This window comes from Neophocaena asiaeorientalis, unplaced genomic scaffold (assembly GCF_003031525.2).
Source record: "Neophocaena asiaeorientalis asiaeorientalis breed wild unplaced genomic scaffold, Neophocaena_asiaeorientalis_V1.1 scaffold465, whole genome shotgun sequence".
NCBI lineage: Eukaryota > Metazoa > Chordata > Mammalia > Artiodactyla > Phocoenidae > Neophocaena > Neophocaena asiaeorientalis.
In genome coordinates, this window is record NW_020174936.1 from 553,786 (window position 1) to 560,427 (window position 6,642).

The 6,642-nt window shown below is 53.9% G+C and overlaps 1 non-coding gene across 1 annotated transcript; it reads right to left on the minus strand.

Moving 5' to 3' along the window:
* Positions 1 to 5,338: 5,338 nt before the first annotated feature.
* On the minus strand, positions 5,339 to 5,445 carry LOC112410877 (U6 spliceosomal RNA). Its single transcript, XR_003005517.1, has one exon. It is a non-coding gene; the product is annotated as a U6 spliceosomal RNA (small nuclear RNA).
* Positions 5,446 to 6,642: the final 1,197 nt, after the last annotated feature.

The window sequence follows — 6,642 nt, forward strand, 5'->3', positions numbered from 1 at the left end:
TCAAGCCATGCTGCTCTCTTCTTGTAAATACCCGCGGCCGCGGCGGCCTAAGGCGAGATACAAGCCATTCGGACTGGACCGATGTAAATACAGCCTCCCGCCCGCCCGCTCTCCTCCCGGGCGCCCCCGCCCAGGACCCCGTCTCCGTTTCCAACTGTAAATACCACCTCGCCCCACGGTTGAACTCCTGGGCATCGGACCTCATGGGGTTAACCGGACCGAAGGGGGTAAGAAAGGGGAGGGGGCCTCTCCCCCCTGTACAGCCTCGGAACCCCAATTGTGAATACAATGTAGGAACTTCGCTGGCCCCGCGCTCCCCGTCCCGTCCACTTCTGAAAATCTTGTTCCTAATGACAAAGTGGCTATGTGCAATGGATATAAATGTACTGTGAGTCTCTCGGTTCAGTATTGGGTTCACTTTAACTTATTTATGCTGTAAGTTATTTGCTTCCTTCTCCTGGACCTACTTCCGGTCCCGTTTTGCATTCACTCTTGGGTTTTGCTTTGTCTATTTTTTTGTTGTAACCTCTTGATGTAACAGCACTTTAAAAAGGGCGACAACTGCAACTGACTCACGAGAGGGAGACCACCTTGAGCCTGATTGGGGAGACCACCCTGTATCCGTGACTTTTGTTTTGTTTTTAATAAAAAAAAAATCTGTTACTTCCCGGGGCTGTGGAGGTGGGAGGGCGGCGGGGGGAGGGGCAGGGGAGACGGGCGCAACAGGTGGTGCGTGGGGACCACAGCGCGGGTTCTGGGGCGCCCGGGCTGAGACCCGCATTTTCTCAGGTGGGCAGCAGCAAGCATCCCGATCTCTCCACCAGTCCTTTAGGCACCCCCAGCTTGCCCCAAAGGCCACCCCCGCCCCACGTTTAGGACCCTCCCTTGGGCCTCGGCGGAGAATGAGAACTACTGCAAAGTCCCTGACTCTTCCCTCCAGCGCTCGCAGGGGCCGAGAGTTTACTCGTGCCCATTTCCACGTCTGCCCTACCGGAGAAGCCACCTCCGGGGCACTCAGAGACCGAATCGGGCCCTGCCGGGAATCCCAGGTTCAACCAGAACTGCCAGGAGGCGTGGGTACTGTCCGCCAGGCCCTGGAACGCCTGCCTCGCCGCTAGCTGAACGGAGGGAGTCCTGGCGGGTTTTGACGTTCCGTCCATTTTAGTCCCACCGGGTTTGCGGACGTCGAGGAGCCCAAGGAGGAAGGTGAGATACGCCGGCCGCTGGAATCCGGGGAGGACGGCCGCGGTTGCCGAGGCCTTACCTCGCCACGTGCCTCCCCCTTCGGCCTCAGTTTCCACAGGGCACCCGCTTCTTGGGCTACAGATAAATGATGGAAACGGCAGCGCGCTTTTTGGAGCGGGAGGAGAGTGTGGGAAAGCGCACGGTCCCGGGAATCATTTGGTATCAAATTTCCCCTCCTTACCTGACTAGCAGAGGTGCCGTGTCTTGCCCGTAAGTCTTCCTAGGCCTCTTCTCGGCCTCTAAAATAATATTCAGGCCTCCGTCCCCGGCGGCTCGCGGACGCGCTCTGGGAGGAAGCAAGCGCAGGGCATCACTCCGCAGCCTGGACCCGCGCGCCCCGACGACCCTGCCCTCCGATACCCCAGGACTCTCACTGTGCGTCCCCGGGCGGCCCGGCGGAGACCCTGGAGGCGGGCGTTCTGTGCCCAGCCGCCGGGCGAGCAGCAGGGGCCCGGGAGCCCTCGGCTGCGCCGGTGGGGAAGTTTCGTGGCGGGTCGTCCGGAGGGCCCGGGGCGGAGCTGGCGAGCAGGGGCGCGCTCGGGGCCTCCGGGAAGGGGCACAGGCGGGGAGACCCGCCGCGCGATCGAGGCAGGAAGCCAGGCCCCCGAGCACCCTGCGCTGGGGCTCGGAGCCCTCGTGTCCCAGGTTATTCCGAAGGCTAGACCCAGAGGGGACTGAGAAAATGGCCGGGTAAACTGAGGTGTCGCTGACGGATGAACTCGCCTCGGACGCGCGATCTCCCGAAAGGGACCCTCCAGGGAGCGGGAACTTTTCCTATGGGTGGAACCAACCAGATCAGTCCTTCACTTTACCAAAGGTGAAACTGAGGTCCAGAGAGAGACATGCGTTCCTAGGGAGTGCCAGGGACGAGCGGAGCTAGGACCCGGCGGGGAGCGCGGGTTGGGAGAGTAAAGCGCCTTTCTCCGCTGGGCGGAACCGCTTCTTAGGAACTGGCACTTTCTCTGTAAAATGGGATCAACAGTTACTATCCAGGCAGGAAGTTACTGCGTCGCCGCGGCCCACACAGAGGATGCTGGCAAACATTCCTTTTCGCCTTTCCTTTTCTAATTCCACAAAGTGGGGGAAAGAGCTGTAGGCAGCTGGGGCCAGGCGGACCCACCTGGACCAGAATCTCTTTGGATTGGAAGTGTAGGCGGATGCGACCCAGAAAGCTCTCGCAAAAACCCTCCTGGGCTCCGATTCCTCTCAGAAGTTGTTTGTACCCCTCAAATGTTAATAACCAAACGATTGGTATGGATGTAATTATCAATAATTATACGAATTATTGCTGATTGCGGGGCTCGTAGCTACTTTAATTAGTTTACCAGATTCTAATTAAGTTAAATGAAACATTAATAGGGAAAATATGCTTTGAAAAAAAACCCAGGATTTTGTCTTTTCATCGCCACAACGTTGCCACCTTGCGACACATTTTAGGCATTACAGCCAGCTTCCGAAGACCCCAGACTAGGGAGCCTTGTCTTAGGGAGAAAAAGTGGGGCTTGGGGAATGGGGAGCTGGCTGTTCTTTCGTGGTGTTTGTTCCTAACTTCGGCTCCCTGTGGTACCCAAGGAGGTCGGGCTCTGGAGTCCGAGGTCTGGGGGTGAAGAACGAGGTAAACATGCCTCTTCAACCTCCCACTCCTTTTTCAGCAGAGGAAGGCTCTGGGGAGGCTTGTTGGGGCAGGTGATGTCTATCTTCACCTGTCCCAGCAAATCCAGGGTGATAAACTGAGTGAAGCTGGAGGAGCAGATGGAAACAGCGCCAAGCTGCTTGCTTTTTCACTCACCTGGGAGAAACCAGTAGGTCGATGCCCACCTTCATTTCCTCTGCAGTTCAGTGTAATGTGTCGGCAAGAAACACCTGGAAGATCTCTGGATTCCTGGGAGTAACCTCTGTGTTCCTGTGGCACTTGGTTAATGAAGCTAATAGGGTGCCCACCTCCCTGAGTTATCCTTGGTGTTTCCATTTCTCATAGGCTGTAAGTGCCTTGGCAATTGGGGCCACGTCTTGCCCTTCCTTGTAACCTCCAACACGGGGGCCCAATGCATCGCAGGTACTCAACAGATATCTAGATAAATAGGTTCCAACTTTGTTGTTTATCTGGGTGCTGGAAATTTCTGGGGGAAGGAATCCCTAGGTGCTTCTGGACAGCAGCTACCGGGAAGCAGTTAAGCTCATTTGCATAGTTAATTAAACACAGGCTTACTGCTCAGAATATCCTTCATCAATAGGATTAGTCTTGGGGGGGCAGGTGTCAGGTGAGGGATTGTCAACCTAGAACAGGAAAGCTTTCTTCCTCTTGCCACTGCATCCCGAAGAGGGTGCTCCTTCACTCCCTCTAATTTTGCAAGGTCACGGGGCACACACTTGTCCACCCATTCCCAGCTACCCTGATCTAAAGTCTAGCCTTGATCCTTTACAAAAATGTGACCAAAATGTGACCTGTCCTTGAATTTAGACCACCAACAAAAGCAGAACTGGACCTGCATATTCTTTGCATTAATTCTAAACAGCCTCAAGTCCCACTCTATGTCCCCACAGGGAGCATAGTGTTTGGTTAAGAGCACAGGCTCTACAGCCAGATTTCCTGTGTCTCAGTCCCTTCTCTGCCACTGACTAGTTGTGTGACATTAGTTGGGCAAGTTGTTGAATCTCTCTGTGCCTCAGCTTCCTCATCTATAACATGAGGGGGCAAAGGATACCTACTTCATAGAACTGTGCAGAGCCCTGAAAGTCAGCTAGGTCTTTGGCTTTTACAGCACTAGGAATTGCTTGTGTCTTTTCTAGTTTTTGCTCTGAGACCAGGGTTATGCCAAGAAGAGGGACGAAGGATGACGAGTTTCTTTAGAAGGAGAGAGAGCCAAACCACCACTGGTCATTTCCTCATTGGACATCCCAGAAAGTGACCTTTAAAACTACTCACCCAATTATCCAAGTGGCCTCCAAGGAACCAGACATCTTTGGGGGGAGAAAAGAAAGCCAAAGATTGTCCTCTAACTCCATGAACTGGAGGCCGTGAGCTGAGGAGGCGCAACGAGAGGTCCCACGGATCCCTATTCTCGGCTGTTACCTGGAAAGGATCATTTCATCTCCACTGAAGAGAACAGAAACGGATCCTTGATGGTACGCTGCTCGGCAGCTCCGAGCGCCCGGCGGGAGAGGGCCCGCCGCTGCCCTGGGGCGGCCCTGAGGCTCCGAGACTGTCCGTGTGCCTTGACTAAAGAGAGCACAGAGCCTGGGAGCGGTGCGGCCGCTGGAGGCAGACCAACCTGGCTCGCAGCGGCTGCAGAGACCGCCAGGCGGACTACGCGCGTGCTCGGGCACCAGCAAAGCATATGCACCAACATTTTTCCCCTGGAAAGAAATTGGTACCTCAAAAAACGCTGACAGACACATCACAGGAAATCTGAACTTTGTTGGCCTTTTTTCCCTTCTCATCTTACTCATTAGGACTGCTTTTTGCAATTGAATTACCTGGGGGCAGAACCTGGGTCTTTCAGGGTCTGTGCCTCTGAAGGTCTTATCAGGTCTTGTTTCAGCCACTTTGTAAGTGATCATGCCCAGGTGGCTTTACCTCTCAGTGTCTCCTGTGAAATGGTGGCAGTAATACCCACAAGGTAGGGCTGTCAGGAATATTAAAATGAGATACCGGTGAAGGCCCTGGCCCATGGATGTTCAGTAAGGAGTGTGCATTATTATTACTTTATTTTTTTAAGATTCAGAGGCAGCATGAGGAGTCAGTCTTGTTCCAAGTTCCTGGTATAGAACAACTTATGTTTATGGTAGCACTAAGGTCCTGTTATGTTTTGGACATGAAACGGATCAACTTTGGCAAGGCCATTTCCTTAAGTGTAAGGTACAGTAGAACTCAGGATAATGCAGAGGGAAGCAGAAGCAAGATTTGAAAGGTTGAAGACTGGGGCCGGAGAGCCAGATGTGAAAAGCACAGCAAAGCGATGAATCTGACTGCCCACACTTTTACTCCATCTCCAGGGACTACAGTTTCCTTTGTGTCAAACAAAAAGTAGAACCTGTATGTGTAAACTGTTTGCATCAACGTGCAAACTGTGCACCTGGTAAACTCAGGGACAAAAATATGGAACGCTTCACGAATTTGCGTGTCATCCTTGCGCAGGGGCCATGCTAATCTTCTCTGTATCGTTCCAATTTTAGTATATGTGCTGCCGAAGCGAGCACAGTAGTATATACTTCTCGCGACGTTTATAAAGCTAAGAATATAAAAACTTTTACGATTATGGTGATTACACTGTGGCCCTTTTAAAAAAAAATTTCACAGTATACAAGACGTTTTGACCTTTTGTATCACACAACTCTCATGTCTTTGTGATTACGGCCAAGCTAAATTTAATAGTCTCCATAACCTTCTTACATTCTATATGCATGCAAATGAAGGGACCATGGGAAATTGGCCCTCTGCCCGCCCGACCTGTGCGCGCCTAGCGGACGGCGCCGGGAGACACGCTCGGTCACGTGGTGCGCGGTGCTCGCGCGCCTCTTCCGCGCCGGCCGGGCTGAGCGCTCAAGGGTCGGCCTGGGGTCTTACCAGCGCGGCGGAGGGGAATGTTGGCAACGCTGTGGAACGCCAACTAGGCGTGACGGCGTGTGCGGGGCGAGAATGCTTTTGGGACGAGGGCCCGTGGTGCCAATGAGGTCCCCACAGGAGTACGGTCCGGTACCCCGAAACGCTTGCGAACCGATGGTCGGGTTGAGACCCGTGCGTGACCCCCGCGAGGGCTGGAGCAGCCGACCGTAAACCGGAAGGGGCTGGGCTGGGTCGGCCGTGGGCGCCAGCGCCGGAGCGGCAGTGACTTGCCGCTGCTTCCCTCGGGACTCTCAGGACTATCGCCACTTGAAGCCAAGGGGAAGAGGGAGGGTGTCCTCTTTGGGGCCCAGGCTTTGCATAGAGTGACTCGGGAGTGGTGGCGGTTTGGGAAAGGTCACCACCCTTTGATCCAGTCCTGGGGCAGGCACCTAACCTGGTCAGTGCCCTCCCCCGCCAGTTTGCATGTTAGAAAACTGAGCCCCTAGTTGGTTAAACTATCAAGGCCAAAATTATCCTGCCAGTGGTGAAAGAAGTTGGGATTTGGATGCAAGTCTGGTTTCAAAGACTGATCTTTTCCTCTTCACTGTGGAACTCGAGAGAGAAAACATTTGGGACCAGGAGCGTAGTCTGCCCTTTTCCTCTTAAGCAATACTCCCAAGGTCTTATCAGTTCAGACTTTCATTCCTGCCTTCATTTCTTCACCAACTGTAGAGCACCCATGACGTGAGCGCTGGGGCAGCAGGGGTCATGGAGCTTCCATTCCAGCAAGTGGGGGGAGCATTCTCAGTGCAGAGACAGACTAGAAAGAACATGCGGTATAGAGCGTGGCT